Genomic DNA, 18,653 nt, shown 5'->3' with positions numbered 1-18,653 from the left:
CCTAGTTGGTTCCTCCAGCACTTGCACCAGGAAATTGTCCCCTACACTTTCCAAAAATTTCCTGGATTGCCTGTGCACCGCTGTATTGCTCTCCCAGCAGATATCAGGGTGATTAAAGTCTCCCATGAGAACCAGGGCCTGCGATCTAGCAACTTCTGCTAGTTGCCAGAAGAAAGCCTCATCCACCTCATCCCCCTGGTCTGGTGGTCTATAGCAGACTCCAACCACGACATCACCCTTGTTGCTCCCACTTCTCAACTTTATCCAGAGACTCTCAGGTTTTTCTGCAGTATCATACCGGAGTTCTGAACAGTCATACTCCTCTTACATACAACGCAACTCCCCCACCTTTTCTGCCCTGCCTGTCCTTCCTGAACAGTTTATATCCATCCATGACAGTACTCCAGTCATGTGAGTTATCCCACCAAGTCTCTGTTATTCCAATCACATCATAGTTCCCTGACTGTGCCAGGACTTCCAGTTCTCCCTGCTTGTTTCCCAGGCTTCTTGCATTTGTGTATAGGCACTTACGATAACTCGCTGATCGTCCCTCTTTCTCAGCATGAGACAGGAGTCCTCCCCTCCTGCGCTCTCCTGCTTGTGCTTCCTCCCAGGATCCCATTTCCCCACTTACCTCAGGGCTTTGGTCTCCTTCCCCCGGTGAACCTAGTTTAAAGCCCTCCTCACTAGGTTAGCCAGCCTGCTGGCGAAGATGCTCTTCCCTCTCTTCGTTAGGTGGAGCCCGTCTCTGCCTAGCACTCCTTCTTCTTGGAACACCATCCCATGGTCGAAGAATCCAAAGCCTTCTCTCCGACACCACCTGCGTAGCCATTCGTTGACTTCCATGATTTGACGGTCTCTACCCCGGCCTTTTCCTTGCACAGGGAGGATGGACGAGAACACCACTTGCGCCTCAAACTCCTTTATCCTTCTTCCCAGAGCCACGTAGTCTGCAGTGATCCGCTCAAGGTCATTCTTGGCAGTATCATTGGTGCCCACGTGGAGAAGCAGGAAGGGGTAGCGATCCGAGGGCTTGATGAGTCTCGGCAGTCTCTCTGTCACATCGTGTATCCTAGCTCCTGGCAAGCAGCAGACCTCTCGCTTTTCCCGTTCGGGGCGGCAGATAGATGACTCAGTCCCCCTGAGGAGGGAGTCCCTGACCACCACCACCCTCCTCCTCCTCTTGGGAGTGGTGGTCGTGGAACCCCCATCCCTAGGACAGTGCATCTTTTGCCTTCCAATCGGTGGAATCTCCTTCTGCTCCCTTGCCTCAGATGGGCCATCTAGTCCACTCTCCGCATTAGCACCTGTAGAGAGAACATGGAAACGATTGCTCACCTGTATCTCCATTGATGGTGCATGGACGCTCCTCTTTCTCCTTCTGGAGGTCACATGCTGCCAAACCTCCTCACAATCCTTCTGTCCCTGCTGCGCCTGCTCTGAATCTTCAGAACATTGTGGCCGTAGAAGCAGCTCCTGACGTCTGTCCAGGAAATCTTCATTTTCCCTTATGCAACGCAGAGTCGACACTCGTTTCTCCAGCCCTCGAACCTTCTCTTCCAATATGGAGACCAGCTTGCACTTTGTACAGACAAAGTCACTTCTGTCCTGTGGAAGAAAGACAAACATGGCACAACCTGTGCAGGTTACAACAGCTGATCGCTCACCTTCCATATCACCGTCCTCTTAGGAGCTTCCTCAACTGTTGCAGGAACTACTCGGAGAAACTTGCAGATGAAAGCCTCAGTGCGCTCTCCCCACACGAACTCCCAGGCAAACTCCCGCTGTTAGCCTCTGCTGTTCGCCGTACAGGTTGGATGCACAAGGGAGGAGAATTAAAGTTGTATGAATAACTGTAAATGTTGCATTTTTAAACTTTCAGACATTTGACTTTTCAACCTAAAAAACTTGATTTTAATAGGTTTTTTTGTATGTAATATAATCTCTGCTGTCAGACACAATAGGTACCTGGGGATCTGTTGTCAAAATGATAGCATTATGTGCAGGTGGATGGGATGGGAAGGGTGTGTTATATTTATTTCTATTCTTTACAGCCTTATTATTTTAATACCTGGAGTGCAGATATCATTTGCTCTTGTGCATGGAATTCACAATGAAAGTGGCACATGTGCACAGTCCGGATGGTTGGGCCCAGGTCAAAGAAGAAACTTCTCAAAAAGACTCACTGGTTAGGCAAAAAAGGGAGGCAGACCCTAATGTTCTACAAATCAATATAAGAACATTTGACTAGATGGCCAGAAAGCCACAACTGAAGAGGAAGTCTGTACTGGTTAAAAAACCCAACTGGTTTAGATGAGAAGTGAAGGCAGATATAAAAAATGAAAAAGAATACATTACAAATAGAAGATGGGGCAGCCGATAATAATAAATATAAATCAGAAGCTAGGAATTGCAGTAAATCAATAAAGGCCACCAGAGTTAAGGACAATAGGGAGGAGTTTTTAAGTATCTTAGGAACAAAAAATTCTTTGAGTAGTGTCCCTGTGGGTGCTCCATTTTAGGTGTCTTGGCGTCCCGTGCTTGTCATTGGAGATTTGTAATAGCAGTGCCTGGTTGGCTGTGGACGCACTGCTCCGAGCGGTTACCTAGCATGTGCAGCCAACCATCCCCCAGTTTCTTCTCTAACATCTTTGACTTGAGTCAGAGCGACAGCAGCACCCTCTCTTACCTCAGATAGCGCAATAGTTTTGTTGTTGTTGTTATTCCTGGTATTGTTCGTCTATCATTTCATTCTTTATATCCTTTATTTTATATTTTACTTATTTTTTTTCTTAATTTTTTTTTTATAGTTTTTCCCTTTCACCTCACCTGTCCGGTGGATGCCCGGCTTTGAAAAACAAGAAGAGAGAAACAAAAACGAGCTTATCCCTCTTCTTTCTCCAAAGCAAGTACCGTCTCAGCCATGCCCAGCTCTCCTGGCTTTAAACGCTGCCTGACTTGTAGACTTTCGGTACCGGTCTCAGACGGCCACGCACAGTGTGTCCACTGCCTTGGCGAGACACACATCGCCACAAAGTGTCCACACTGCAAAAAATTGACTGCTAGGACAAGGAAGGCCAGGGATCTTCAATTGAAACTTCTCCGTCAGACCAGCCTCTGACCCAGAGTCCAGGACCCCTCCTGGCAACGGTCACCAGCGGCAGTCTCTGATAGGGGCTCTACTTCAAAAATGAATGCTAAGAAGCCTGCTCCCAAAAAGGCTGCCGAAAAGTGGTCTCCCCACAACAAGATTCACCTAAAAGAAAACAATCTGAGTGAAAAATCTGCCATGGTACTGATGGCACTGAGAGCACCGGACCATGACGCACCAGGAATGTCCAGTACCAAAACTTCCCAAGGAGCTAACGACCCTACCTGGGCAAGCTCTCATGGAGGTATGCGCACTAAAGCCAAACCTCCCAGCTCTGTATCTATGGAGCCAAAGAAAACCTCGGTACCGAATAGTCCAATGGTGCCACCTGCTGTACCTATACAACACAGCAAGTCATCAGAACTTACAGCTCTGACCCTGATTCCTAGTCGGTGTGTGCTGCCATTCCCGGCATCGAGCCTCATAGATCCGCAGCAATCCATGAGACAGGCAGACCTGATAGTTGCCTCAATGCCTGGGACTCCTCTATTCAGTACCGACAGTACCCCAGCGAGACCGGGAGCAAACCTGGTGACCACTCCCTGTGGATCAGCCCCTCCCCTCTCCAGTGATGAGGAAGAGGAGGATGAGGCAGAGATATACACCTCTCGCCACTCCTCCCCTAAACCGGAACCCTCTCAGCACCACACATCTGCAGATGTGCGGGGCTGGCAGGCTCAGCCATGGGTACTGCCTCCTATGACCTAATTGACCATACTGGGGTCTGTGGATCATGTAGAGGGCCCAGAATCTCAGACCCCCCCAACCCACCGAGATCCAGAGCAATATGGTCCCCTTCACCAACAGTCCCAGCACCCTTAGAGATGCAAGATGAAGAGGCCAAGGTGCCTGAGGACGCACCTGAAGGTGATACTCTGCCGGCCACCCACATCTCATCTTCGTTGTCGGATGAAACAAAAATGCCACCACCCCCTACTTTGCGGAATGATTTCAAATCTTTCCAGGACCTATTTAAAAGGGTAGCGGAATCCCTGGACATTTTGTTAACAGAGCTACCAGAGACCCAACATAAGTGCACAGACATACTTCAGGCTCTCCAACAGCAAAGATAGCACTGCCTATTAATGATGCCATAATGGACCCTGCAAAAATAATCTGGCAGACACCTGCTACTGCCCCTCCCTCTTGTAAAAGGTCTGACAAAAAGTATTATGTGCCAGAAAAGGGGGCTAAGTTTCTGTTCACCCACCTGCACCAAATTCGCTGGTGATAGGTGGCGGTCAATCAACGGGGAAAACAACATCAGTCTAGAACAACCCATATGATAAGGACTGAAAAAGGCGAGACCTTTTCAGGTGGAAAGCCTATTCCTCAGCTATGCTCCAGTTCTGCATAGATAACTATTCAGTCTTGCTGGCTAAATATACGCATAATCTGTTCTCCAAAATGTCTATTTTTATTGAAAATCTGCCTCCCCCCCAAAAAAAACCTGTACAAAGCAAACATTTCTGAAGGGTCTCTTATCGCCAGGATGGCCCTACAGGCCTCTCTTGACTCGGTAGACACAGAAGCACAGTCCATCGCTACATCTGCGGTCATGCACCAAGCATTCTGGCTCCACCTCTCCAGGTTCCCAAGGGCCATACTGGGTTCTGTGAGCCACTGTGGAAGACTTATCCTTTGAGGGTCAAAAATTGTTTGCAGAAAAAAATGATATGTCCTTACACACCTTAAAGGACTCCTGGGCAACCTTAAAAACCCTGGGCATATATGTTCCTGTAAACAAAAGAAACAGGCAGGTTTTACAACCAGAGATACTCCATACCCCATACTCTTAGCCCCAAAGACAGTATGACCAAGGACGTAAGCAAAGACAGACAAGACACCAGCAGAACCAAGATCAGCCTTCCTCGTCTCAACCATCCACCTCCAGACAGTCATTTTGAAGGTGTGGTCAAGGGCACGAGACCTCCACACTCTTTGATTCCAGAGCCAGATCCTGTCTCCAGACCATTCGGAGACTGTCTGTCACCATATTACCCAGTCTGGAATAACATCACTACAGCCAAATGGGTTCTGGAAATTATTCCAAAGGGTTACTCAATCCCCTTTATTTCTAGTCCACCTACCCACCCCCCTTCCACATCCCTCTCCAGGGATCCCTCTCATGAGCACCTGTTACAACAGGAAATAAACAACAATTTGGTGCCAAGGAACTGCTACCAGCTCAACACAGGAGGAGAGAGTTTTATTCCCATTACTTTCTTACTCAGAAAAAGACCAGTGCGTGGAGACCCATCCTCCTCACCCTGCTCAAAGCTTTGTGGTGTTTCATCCTAAGTGCAGCAGATCAAACAAATCCAGGCTTTCCTTCACAAGCTAGCACAATCCAGGGGGTTATAATGGGTTTTCCAATTTTTACTGAACACCTGCCATGTCTCCAATAGAAAGGGTTTACTGGTATCGCTATACTGGCAAACCCTCCTAGTGGAAATAGAGCTTTTAGGCGTGCAAGGCCCTCCCTCCCTGTCAATCTCCAAGGGAGGCCATGCCTCCTTGCTACAGAGCTTATATTGGCAAAAGCGTTCTCTTGCCAGTCTAGCTTATCCCATTTTCCTGAATGAAATCAACTATACCAGCAAAAAGGACTTTTTGCCAGTTTAGCTATGTTGGTTGGGGTATGATTTTTACATTCCTAACTGACAGCTATTTTGGCAACACTTTTAAGTGTAGACCAAGTTTTAGGGTTAAACCCACTTTCCATGGAAGTCATTGGCCCTCAAAGTTAGCTCTGCCAAACAGCCTTCTTCCTTCAGAAACTCATTCTTATTGGCCATAGCCAGGAAACTAATGTGCATGTTCTCACATTGCTGGAGATTTCTCCATATGTAACCCCTTTGGGGTTTAGAGAGCATGGCCCCTTTAAATCTTTTTCCTAAGTGGGGAGGGGGAGCAGTGAGAGAAAGGAGGGAAACTCCAGGGGGTGGCTCTGGAGCTCCAGGGAGAGAAGGGCTGCAGCGAGCAGACCCTCGCAAAGTGAAGCAGCGGAGAACCTGCCTGGAGCCTGGGAAGGCCAGGGCAGCTGATTGGGGACAGCCCAGGACAGGAGCCAGGAGCAGCACTGTGCCAGGGAGGAATCGCCCGAGAAGGACAGGCCGGATCTGGACCCAGTATCACGGCTGCCCAGAGCTGCACGGGGCTGTGAGTACTGGGGCTTGTGACTCTGCATTGGGAATAAGGAGGGAGGCTGCTAGATAGTTAAGTGGGGAGGTGGTCGCTCTGTGTGGCTTTGCAGAGAGCGGCAGAAGAGGGCACCGGAGGGGTTTGTTGGGGAAAGTTCACTGGTGCCGAAGACAACCAGGAGCACCCAAGATTCCCCACTGGACTGGAACTTTGCTCAGGACTCCTGAACTCTGTGTGCAGACACATTGCTCAGTGTCTGCCCTTCCAGACTGTGCTACCACTGGGCCTGTGGGGCCTTGGTTTGGATGCAGCCTTGTTTTACCACTCCCCCTATATTTCTCCTCTCATCCCTGGGTAAATAAATATTTCCCTTTCTTATATCCATTGTACTTTTCCGGTGGGGGTGTGTATTCACTCTGGGGGGTTTGGAACAGGTGCCCCTGGGTGGACGGGCTTTTTCCTGCTGCATTCCTGTGCGTGCCATCTCTTGGCCAGAGCTGCCTGCAGAGCAGACTCCATCTTGGCCACGAGGGCGCTAAAGTTACACATAAAATGCACTTTAAGGCAAAGTTGTGTCACCATTGATCTTCTCAACAATCCTTGGAGCACTAATAGCTCCAAACAGCCACAGAATTTCCTTACCACTGCAATTGAAAATGATTCCCTTGTGACTTTGATGTAAGAGTCAAAGATCCACAATATGTAATTGACTCAGAAAGGTGCATGATAATTATATCAAATGCAGTCTTTCAGGATCAAAGTAATTTGATCTAAAAGAATCTAGTTGCCCTTATTGGCAGGCATGTCTCAAGATAATGCCAGAACACTGTCACTCTGATTTCCTATTGGGATGCACTGAATGTTTGAGACAACAGTCTATACTTCCTATTCTTAAACAAGGGTGACAAATGACATTTTCCCCCCGCAAGCGGGGGTGAGAGGGAGTTTTTTGAGAAATTATGGCTGGCTGTCAAGCAGCAGTAACGTAGTATCACCTCTTTTGCTTGTTTTGCCTTTTCTTCCCTTTTAAAAAATAAATTAAAACTGTGCAGTATTTGCACTGTGGCTTTGACCATTTGTTCCTTGCTCTCTCTGTGCCAGATTTAACTGGCCACATTATTGGCTACTCTCCTCATTGAGAAAGGGTTTAGTTCAATGGGGATGCTCTCAGAAGAACACACAGGACTGCAGGGTTCCTCTCTGTCACCCTTCCTGTTGAAGAGGAGGATGTGGGAACTTGAAATGTTTAACTCAAACCATTGCCCACAAGTCTTAACAAAGACTATTCCTGTTGCATTCTGGGGATGGCCTTATAGGCTGGCCACAGGAAAGCTGAAGTTCTCCTCTGTCATATTGTGATTGGCTCCTGAAGCACAGCGGGATCATCAAGGTCCAATCATGGAGTGTCTGGTGGTCCTTTAGTACCCCACAAAGAGGGGCTCTAAGATAGGCTTATCTGACCCAGCTGCTTCTATGGCATCATGAAGCAAAATCACCACACTGCTAATTTGCGAGATGATAATTTTGGCATGTTATTAAGTTATGAATAATTTTAATGTGCAATAGGTTGTAGCACTAGAATGCAAATAAGCAGTGATACTATAGTGCTATGTATGATAAGTTCCTTTACAAGTCTTCCATGAGAGTCTTCCCAGTCAAGAACTACAGGAATGGTGCCCCATACATTTTGAAATGCAACAATGAATCATAAGATCATAAGAATGGCCATACTGGGTCACACCAATGGTCCATCTAGCCATGGGGTTCTCAAACTGGGGGTTATGACATGGGAGGTCGCGAGCTGTCAGCCTCCACCCCAAACCCCATTTTACATCCAGCATTTATAATGGTGTTAAATATATAAAAAAGTGTTTTTAATTTATAAGGTGGGGGGTCGCACTCAGAGGCTTGCTGTTTGAAAGGGGTCACCAGTACAAAAGTTTGCGAACCACTGATCTAGCCAGTATTCTGTTTTCCCGCAGAGCCCAGTGCCAGGTGCTTCAGAAGGAGGGAACAGAACAGGGCAATTATTGAGTAATCCATCCCCCACTGTCTAGTCCCAGCTTTTGGCAGTCCGAGACTTAGAGACACCTAGAGCATGGGGTTGTGTCCCTGACCATCTTGGCTAATAGCCATTGATGGACCTATGAACTTCTATAATGCTTTTTTGATCTCTGTTATATTGTTGGCCTTCACAACGTCCCCTGGCAATGAGTTCCACAGGTTGACTGTGTGATGTGTGAAGAAATACTTCCTTTTGTTTGTTTTAAACCTGATGTCTATTATTTTCATTGGTGTCCCCGGTTCTTGTGTTGTTTGAAGGGGTAAATAACATTTTATTTGCTTTCTCCACACATCATGATTGTATAGACCTCTATCATATTTCCCACAACCCCCGGTCATTTCTTTTGTAAAATGAATAGTCCCAGTCTTCTAAATCGCTCCTCATATGGAAGCTGTTCCATACTCCTTATCATTTTTGTTGTCCTTCTCTGTATTTTTTTCCAGTTCTAATGCATCTTATTTGAGATGGGATGACCAGAACGGCATGTAGTATTCAAGGTGTGGGCGTACCATGGATTTATATAGTGGCATTATGCTATTATCCATCTTATTATCTATCCATTTCCTAATGGTTCCTAACACTCTATTAGATTTTTTGACTGCTGCTGCACATTGAGTGGATGTTTTCAGAGAACTATCCACAATGACGCCAAGATCTCTTTCTTGAGTGGCAACAGCTAATTTACACATCATCATTTTGAATGTATATTTGCAGTTGTTTTCCAATGTGTATCACTTTGGAAAACAACTGTATCAACACTGAATGTCATCTGCCAATTTGTTGTCCAGTTACCCATTTTTTTGAGATCTCTTTGGAACTCTTCACAGTCAGTTTTGGTCTTAACTATCTTTAGTAATTTTGCAACACCTGCAAACTTTGCCACCTCACTATTTAGCCCTTTCTTCAGACCATTTATGAATACGTTGAATAGCACTGGTCACAATACCAATCCTTGGGGGACCCCACTATTTACTTCTCTCCACTGTGAAAACTGAGCATTTATTTTTACCCATTGTTTCCTATATTTTAGCTCATTACTGAGCCATGAGAGAACCTTCCCTCTTATCCCATGACTGCTCACTTTGCTTAAGAGCTTTTGGTGTGAGAGACCTTGTCAAAAGTTGTCTAAAAATTCAAGTACACTACATTGACTGGATCACATTTGTCCATGTGCTTGTTGACTCCCTCAAATAATTTTAATATATTGGTGAGGCATGATTTCCCTTTACAAAAGCTTTGTTGACTCTTCCCCAAAATATCATGTTTACCTGATCTGATAACTCTGTTATCTGATAACTCTGTTCTTTACTGTAGTTTCTACCACTTTGCCTGGTACTGAAGTTAGGCTGACCAGCCTTTAACTGCCAGGATCATCTCTGGACCCTTTTTAAAAATGTGTTACGTTACCTATCTTCCAGTCAGCTGGTACAGAGTCTGATTGAAGTGATTGGTTACATACCACAATTAATAGTTCTGCAATTTCATATTTGATTTCCCTCAGTACTCTTGGCTGAATACCATCTGGTCCTGGTGACATATTACTGTTTAATTTTTCAGCTTGTTCCAAAACCTCCTCTATCAAAACCTCAGTCTGGAACAGTTCCTCAGATTTATCACCTGAAAAGAATGACTCAGTTGTGGGAATCTCCTCCACATCCTCTGCAGGGAAGACTGATGAAAAAAATATAAACATAATTTGTAACTATTTCAGATACATCTTTACATCTTAAATTGAACCCACTAGTATTTTGGTATGGAGGACTGGGACGCAATAAAATTTCAAATTAGATTGTTTTTTACTGATGTAGTAGCAGCTCTGAAGTTCTCAAAGAGCATCTTTATGCCTCTATCTCTTATGCTACCAGTGAAAAACCTTTAAATATCCAACAGCTGCTCTAGTCCATTCTGGAATATGTGTCATCTGTGTCTTGTTGACTGTGGAAATGGTTGATGGTACATTCACTACACAGATCAAGGTGGGCTATAGAGGGTCACTGAACACTGTGGTTTTCCTGTTTATCTGTCACAGGAACACCTGTGCTAAATACATTTATGCACCTGCATATTGCTCAGTCTCAAAGTTCTTAGATTCCAAGGCCAGAAGAGACCATTGAGATCACCCGGTCTGACCTCCTGTATAACACAGGTTAGAGACCTGCCCCACAATAATTCCTAGAGCAGATCTTTTCAAAAAGCCTCCAATCTTGATTTAAAAATTGCCAGTAATGGAGAATCCACCCTGAGGCTTGGTAAATTGTTCCAATGCTTAATTACTCTCACTGTTCAAAAGTTATGCCTTATTTCCTATCTGAATTTGTCTAGATTCAAATTCCGCCACTGGATCTTTTTATACCTTTCTCCGTTACACTCAAGAGCCCATTATTAAATATTTGCTACCCATGTAGGTATTTATAGACTATGATCAAGTCACCCTTTAACCTTCCCTTTGTTAACCTGAATAAACTGAGTACTTGAGTCTAACACTATAAGGCAAATTTTCTAATCCTTGAATCCTTCCCATGGCTCTTCTCTGAACCCGCTCCCATTTATCAATGTTCTTCTTAAATTGTGGACACCAGACCTTGCACCCATTTGGTCATTTCCTACCCAGAGCAGGAATGATCCAAGGTACCCCCACAACAGCTCACTTATTGCCCCTTCCTGGGCTTAGCAGAGGTGCCCTTCAGTTGACTCATTGATCTGTTTTTATGAGGTGAAAGGGGGCCCACCCTAGAGGAATTGCCGGGGTTCTGCAGAAAACACTTTTAGGAAAAACTTCCCAGTACAGCTTAGACCTGCTACCCTTGGGAGGACATGGATACAGCCCTCTGATATAATTGATTGACACCCAGGCAGTGTTCTTCCAAAACAAAGTATTTTCTTTTTTTAGTGTAACGAACCTTCCCTGATACAATTAATCTAAACATAAATCAAAACGGACATAAATCCATTAGAACAATCCTTGGTACAGGTTAAAAGTACCCGAACCATAATCACATAGTTAGACCAACACTAACTGGCTGTGTTCTGCATGCAGTGATTAGTCATTTGAGGTCCCTGACAGAATCTTAAACTTTATACATATGAAACAATGTAACATTCATAACACAAACACACATCTTTATTAACCCAAACCTACAGACACATACTCATTACTCCTGTTTTACACTATAGTTGGCATGCTTGCCCTTCGTAAGTCTTCTCTCGCTCTGCTCTGTCTAAGGCTCCTTCTGTTCTGTCCCTGGTACTGCAGCTGCTGTGACTGCTGCTTCTTCTTTCAGGCCGTCGTCTTTGCTGTTCTTCTCTCCTTTGGGTTTCTTTTTTCTGATAGAATCTTCTCCCGGCTCCTTATCTTGACTGACTTTTGCCTGCTGACTGCCTGTCTTTTATTCAGTTTTACCAGCCACTAGACCCTTTCAGATTGGCTTGTTTTCCAAACCTGATATTAGCATACTCTATCCTCCAATCACCTTTAAACCCTCTCTGATTGGTCCATACTTATAGAACAATTACAACTGCTAAATTCGGCTGTCAATCAAAGCTGTTACATAACAAGTCTTCATATTATGGTCTGTTTACTATTGATGTCTGTGACCCTCACCTAATTTTGGATTGAGCATGCCTGAGTGACCTTTACCTGACTGCAGTCCAACAGACCAGCTATAGGCTAACCCAAAACTGCTAAGTCACTCTCCTTGGCTGTGTGCCAACATTTTTTACACATACCACATTACCAAAATTATTAAACTGTAAATAATTACCTCATCCCTTTTAATATGTATCTAATTGTTAATTTATGCATCTTAATGTCAAGGTCTGCTGTTTCCACCCTATTTCTTACCAATTTAGTTCATTTTATTTTAGTTCTTCCCTTAATTTCAGTTAATGGTGGCAAAGCAGTTTTCAGAGCTGTGCTTAGGAAACAGAACAGAGCAGCTCAAAATTTCTTGTATCAACAGCTACACACTGGATTGCAAGGAAAATATTTGGGAACACTGAACCAGTTCTGGAGAAAACCTTTTTCTGCAATATTATTTTTATTATGATTTTATTTAGTAAACTTTTTAAATCTTTTTTCTTATAACGAAATTCTTGGTGCCAATATATAAAAGAAGTACAAAGATGCCATACATCAGAAAAGGGAAATGGGTAAGATATTTACCCAATGCTTGGATTCCTGTGCAATATTCCCTCCACATCCCCTGACGGGATTTTTTTGTTGACCATTCCTAGGAATCCGTCCTAATAGACTCAGATTTTCTCAGGGTTTCATGTCTATTGTCTATTGTCCGTTGTGTTGTGTGTGATCCGTCTAATCCAATTTACTAAGCAGGCCTGTTGTGTATATTTAGTTAGTCCTAATGCCTCGGACTTGCTGCAGTTAATTTTGTATCCAGACGAGTGCCCAAACCCTTGATGAGTTCTAATAATTTGGGTATTGAACATTGTAGGTCAGAAGGTAGGACCAGCATATCATCTACATACAACATAGTGTTTTGTTCTGTATGACCAATCTTAATACCTGTCTCTCTGCACAGCCCCAGATTACATGTGCCAGAGGGTTCAGCACTATGTTGAAGATTAGTGGGGACAGTGGGCAGGCCCACCTCTTTACTCGCTATAATGGTTAACATGCAGACATTGAGATTGCCATTTGCCATTACAAATCTACCTTGTGTGTGTGGGAGGGGGTCTGTTTCATGCTCAGTGACCGTGAGAGTTAATATTTTGTGAATCAGTTTCGTAACTCCCCTAACTCTAGAGTTGTAAGAACTAAAAATATCTGCTCCCACCCAGTCCTGCTCTAGGGTTTGCACCTCTTGGTCAGTTAAATGGGTCTCCTGTAGCATTGGTATGCCAGCTCTTTGTTTTAAAAGTGATGAATATATTTTTTTCCTTTTAATGGGTTTAGCACATTAATGTTTCAGGAGACACAATTAATATTATTGGACACATTGACTGTAATTGATAACTGATATTGTGTGGGGATGTGAGCCCTTGCCATGTGTTGTCATGTATGTAGCTTGTACAGAAGGATTGTGCTATGCTTGGGTGTTGTGTGATCCTTAGGAGGCTTGCCCTCTGCTCTTGTGCAGCTGTGCTCCGAAGGTTCCAGCTGGCTGTAAAAGAAGGCATTATGTTGCCCCATTCCTATGGATCCTGAGATGTAAGGTGCGGGAGGATGGGTGGCGGAACATGTATAGGGGGAAATGGGATAATTGGAGGGGGAAGAAGGGGGAAAGTAAAGGAGAGAGGGAGGGGCAAAACAGGGTAAAGGCAGGTCAGGAAGAAAGGAGTGTGTGGCGGGTGGGGATGTCCGCGCAATCCCTGCATTTTGTAGGTTATGTCCAGGAAAGAAGCTGATGTCCTCTGCTGGTGTGCTTAATCCTTGAGCTTGTGGTTTTAAAAATTCAGGAGACCTCTAGTAGCTCATCCCCAGTAGCTATTGATTTCTTCAATTCATTCCAGTCCAATGCATTCATGAGACCATTGCCTCTCATGGATAAGAGAATGTTTGTGACCTTGATTCTCGTGATACAAGTGCAACACCACTTTGCAGATATCTGCCTGCACTGTAGTTCCTGTGGTACAAGTGCAAGCCTCATTTGCAATTACTCCTTCCCTTAAATCCAGGGAAGGGGCTTAAATAACTCTGGCAAGCAGTTGGGGGTAAATTGCGTGAAGAGTGTCTGTAGGAGGGATCTATTCCACATTCAATATGTATGCCAATTAGCTACTGGTGGTAGGACGGGGAGGCTGTGGTCAGTAAAGCTAGTCACCGGCAATGTATAGAAGGCTGCTAAGAGGAAAACTAACATAACAGTGCAGCTGGAGTTCACACATGCATTCTGTAATATTGCAAGAAGAGTCACTTAAATGGGGTTTGATGAATGTGGTTAATAAAGGCTTCTGCAAGGCATGGATCCTGGAAGGTGTGAATGATGCCCATAATGCCCCACATGCAGGGTACTGCATAAAGTATTTGTGACAGGGTCCCCGGGGTGCAACCTGGACTGTGGGACCACTGAGCCTTTTGTCCCACCACCTGGGGTATCTTTCTTGCTCTGTGATGCTATTGGCAAGCTACAAACCTCTGACAGGTGCTGCCCTTTTACAGCTATCCACAGGCAGGGACACACCCAACAGCATAACATGAATGATCTCCCAGCCACTCATGAACCAACTAGAGGCTTCAGCCTGTTCCCCCCAGCTCCCCAGACTTGCACCGCAGGGTATACCACCATGTGCTGGTCAGAACCCTGGCCAGTGTAAGTTCATTATTGAGTTCACCCCTCCCTCGATGTGGAGAGGACACACACCAGGCTTTGTAAACTGAGCTGAGATTTCACAAGCACTTCAACCAAAACACACTGTTTTAGGTAAAATATAAAACAGGTTTATTAACTACAGAAAAATAGATTTTAAGTAATTATAAGTAGCAAACATAGAGATCAAAGTTGGTTACTTTTATGTGTTCTTCCAGTTTGCTTGAAAGATCTTTTGCTGCTACATGGGGATCAGGCAGTCCCCACTAGTCAAGCAGTCTCCATTGTATATGTGCTGCCTCTGAAAAGTCTCTGGAATGGTGGATTCTTTCCTTGATCCGTGTTGATGAACCATCAATGCTGTTTGGTTACTCCATTATTGTACCTGAAAGGGACAGTTGTGAGTGTTCCCAACCTCACAACGTATTTCAGTAACATATATAGCAATAATTCATATACAATGATAGTACATACAATCCAACAGGATATTAATGTTCAACAGATCAAAACTTGTAAAATGAAACCTTACAAGGCATCCTATGTACAAAACACATAATTATATGATAGTGGTGAATATGAGGGTTCCAAGGTGTTACTCTGAGGTACAGAGTGTCACAGTATTGAATGATGTTTTTTGCCTGGCCAGTGTCTGGATTGAGTAAAACATGCTCTTCTTTCAATGATCTCCCTGGCTTGGTCCTGGAATAACATTATTCAGGCAGGCAGGTGCTCCATTCTCACTTACTGGGCTCTCCAGCCTGCCTGAGTAGCTTCTCCTTAACCAATAAATGTTCGGGGTCCATTCCCCTGTGCAGGTTTAGGGGCCAGAGTCTTGTGTGCTTTCTCTACCTCCAGGTCAGCGTAAGAAGGAATTTCAGGGCCTCCTTCAAGAAGGATTGAATAAACTCCATGGATCAAAGCTTTCTTACATTCTTGAGAATACCCACAACTCTAATGTTATTTCTGCTTGACCTGCTTTCAAGGTCCCATAGGGTCTGAATTTTCCCACTGACCGCTCTGTTTCACCAGCCTAATCCTCCAGGACTCAGTAATTTGCATAGTAAATCCAGTTAACACGTTGTGCATGTGCATACAGAAGTTTGCAAAGTGGCTATGTTGTTTTAATGTATGCCACAACTGATCCTGATCTCAGCTTGTCTCTGCAGGTGCTGTCATCTTAGATTTGGGGGGAGGGCCCACAACAAACCATTGTTCATCAAAATCAGTGCTCAGGGGGCCCTCCAAAATAACTCTATGGGTGGTGTGAAGCTTGTCTTCCTGCAGGGGTCTTTTGTTTTGATTTGATTTGGGGGGTTTAAAAAGGACAGGTCAGATGCAATGGTCACTGTGCATGAGGGGCTCAGGAGACTGCTCCACAACACCAACTAGTCTCTCAGCATTATTGCCAATTCCTCCTATTTCTCCTACTATCCATATTCTAGTCATTGGCTAGTGTTGTTTTGTGTGTGTAACAGTGAGGGACTGTCATCTTATATAAGTTCAAACTACAGTGTAGGTGGAGTTAGTTAAATTAGTCTGTTAACCATCTACAATGTAATTGAAAAGTTTGTTTGTTCCACTCACCACCTATGGTGCTTAAGCTTCTCTTAAATAAATCCGTTGTAATGATTGCATAGGTTTCAGGCTTCACTATGTCTCTGCCACCTAATTAATTAATCATGCATTTGTGCATGAGCCACCGTGATTTACCAGTGCAGGAAGTATTCAGATTAGCTGGCCAAGGGGAAAAATCTTTGCTGCAAGGGCTGGTTGAACTATGCCATTTTGAAGATATGCAGATTTTTAGCCTGTACCAGCTCCATGTTTATTGGGACAGGAACATTTTACTTCCCTTTAGGAGTCTGATTTCCATATCTTTCTGATGAACTCCAGTGACATGATCTGAGAAATAGCCTTGAGATTGAGAAAAAGGCTAATTTTGTCAGCGCAAACAGCTCGTTTTTCAGTATTGGGCAGTTCTGGCTATTGAAGGAGTCGAGGACTCTAAGACCTTGTCATCTCCACAAAATCGCAACAATTGAACATAAATAAGTTATCAAATCAGTGCAAACCACTGTTTGGGTGTGGTTTTATTTTATTTTGACTTTTCAGGTTAGTCCAAACTGTTTCCTACTTGACTTAAACTAAACTTCAGTAAATCTGGTTTAAAATGGATTAAAAGTGTCTCAACTGGGATTAATACTGGTTTGCCTAACTCCATTTACTATCCAACATTTAGTTAAACCAGTGTGATTTTTCTCATTTGGACCCCTCCGGAGACAAACTGGGCCAGCCTAGCCCCTTTACCTCTTTCAGCAAGAGTGGGTGAAACCCCAGTGACTCTGTGCTACAGAACATGGATGTGGAGATGGTGCTTCTGCAGCATTTTCCCCACATGACTTTATTTTGGGGGGCTCCTGTCTTCTCCATTTTCACCTCTCTCCTGTTCTCATAACGTTTGCACTCTGGCTTCTGGTGAAGGATATTTTACAGCAAAAATGGAAATTTCTGCTTGCTCAAGAAATCCATGAAGCAGTCACCCATTCAAATAATTTGTGTTAGCTTGAAATTTGAACAGACTGACACTGCTGCAGGTTAAAATGAAAGTACTGCATTACTAGAGCTATTTGGGAATCTTCTGCCTAAACATTTTTTGATGGAAAATGAGGATTTGTCTAAACCAAAATGCTTTTGCAGAAACATTACAATTGCAACAAACTTCTGCTGAAACTGGGCAGGTTCCACCAGAAACCCCCCAGCTCGCCTGGTGGGCTTCTGGGGATCACAGGCTTCCAGGATCTGTGGTTCCAGGAAACCTCCACCATGTGGACTGCCCCAAGGCTGGGGACCCAGGGCCTCCAGCTCCCGGATTTGTGGCAGTGATCTGGAGAGTCTCAGCTCAAGATGGGGCACTCAGAACTTCCAGGCTCCCTGCACCACCTAGGGGGACTCCCACAGCTCTGGGTGACACCCATGGAGTCAAGGCAGATGGATGCTCTGTTTAGTTTTGAAAAAACTGACTGGAAATAAAAATATTTCTCTTAACTGATATTTAAAGGATTTCCCTTCTTCTGGAAATTTCAAAATTTCCAATTTGTTCCAAGAAGAATCTTTTTTTTTCTTTTTTTAAATGTGAGACTCTCTAGTGGGACAGAAATTCTGAGTTGTGCCCAGCTCTCTTTATCACGATGTGTGAACACAAGAGCCACCAATGGCATGTTCCACCTTTTGTCTTGTCCAGGCACGCCATGCAGCCGTATTGGCCAACTTCCTGTGCATGGGAACCTGGGAGGCAGTGACCATGAAACGGTCGAGTTCAGGATCCTGACACAAGGAAGAAAGGAGAGCAGCAGAATACGGACCCTGGACTTCAGAAAAGCAGACTTTGACTCCCTCAGGGAACAGATGGGCAGGATCCCCTGGGAGAATAATATGAAGGGCAAAGGGGGCAAATTTGAACCTGCAGTTTATTCTATCGCTGTTACAAGTCTGAACCAAGAACTTTGCCATTTCTGTATGGAATTGATTCTATTTAACCAATTCTATCTCTCATCTATATCTTTTTCCTTTTGTGAATAAACCTTTAGATTTTAGATTCTAAAGAATTGGCAATATCGTGAATTGTGGGTAAAATCTGAGTTGTATATTGACCTGGGTCTGGGGCTTGGTCCTTTGGGATTGAGAGAACTTTTTTTTCCTTTACTGGGGTATTGGTTTTCATAAACATTTGTCCCCATAATGAGTGGCACTGGTGATGATACTGGGAAACTGGAATGTCTAAGGGAATTGCTTGTGTGACTTGTGGTTAGCCAGTGGGGTGAGACCAAAGTCCTCTTTGTCTGGCTGGTTTTGGAACAAGAACAGCATCTCCTAGTAGGGTGGTGGTGGTGGGTTTAGGGAAACACTGCCACCCAACTGGTTTTACGCTGGGCAAACTCATCCAGCATTGACAGAACAAGAAGCAATGGTCTCAAGTTGCAGTGAGGGAGGTCTAGGTTGGATATTAGGAAAATCTACTTCATTAGGA

General features: G+C 44.4%; 1 long non-coding RNA gene across 1 annotated transcript in view; it reads left to right on the top strand.

Annotated features, from left to right (window-relative positions):
- Positions 1 to 18,340, top strand: part of LOC128836412 (uncharacterized) — a 109,066-nt gene extending 90,726 nt beyond the window's left edge. The window contains exon 2 of the long non-coding RNA XR_008444773.1: positions 17,868 to 18,340. This is a non-coding gene — a long non-coding RNA (uncharacterized LOC128836412). The remainder of the gene's footprint in view (positions 1 to 17,867) is intronic.
- The last annotated feature ends 313 nt before the right edge of the window (positions 18,341 to 18,653 follow it).

This window comes from Malaclemys terrapin, chromosome 4 (assembly GCF_027887155.1).
Source record: "Malaclemys terrapin pileata isolate rMalTer1 chromosome 4, rMalTer1.hap1, whole genome shotgun sequence".
NCBI classification, from domain to species: Eukaryota; Metazoa; Chordata; order Testudines; family Emydidae; genus Malaclemys; species Malaclemys terrapin.
This window is presented reverse-complemented; position numbering and strand designations above follow the sequence as displayed.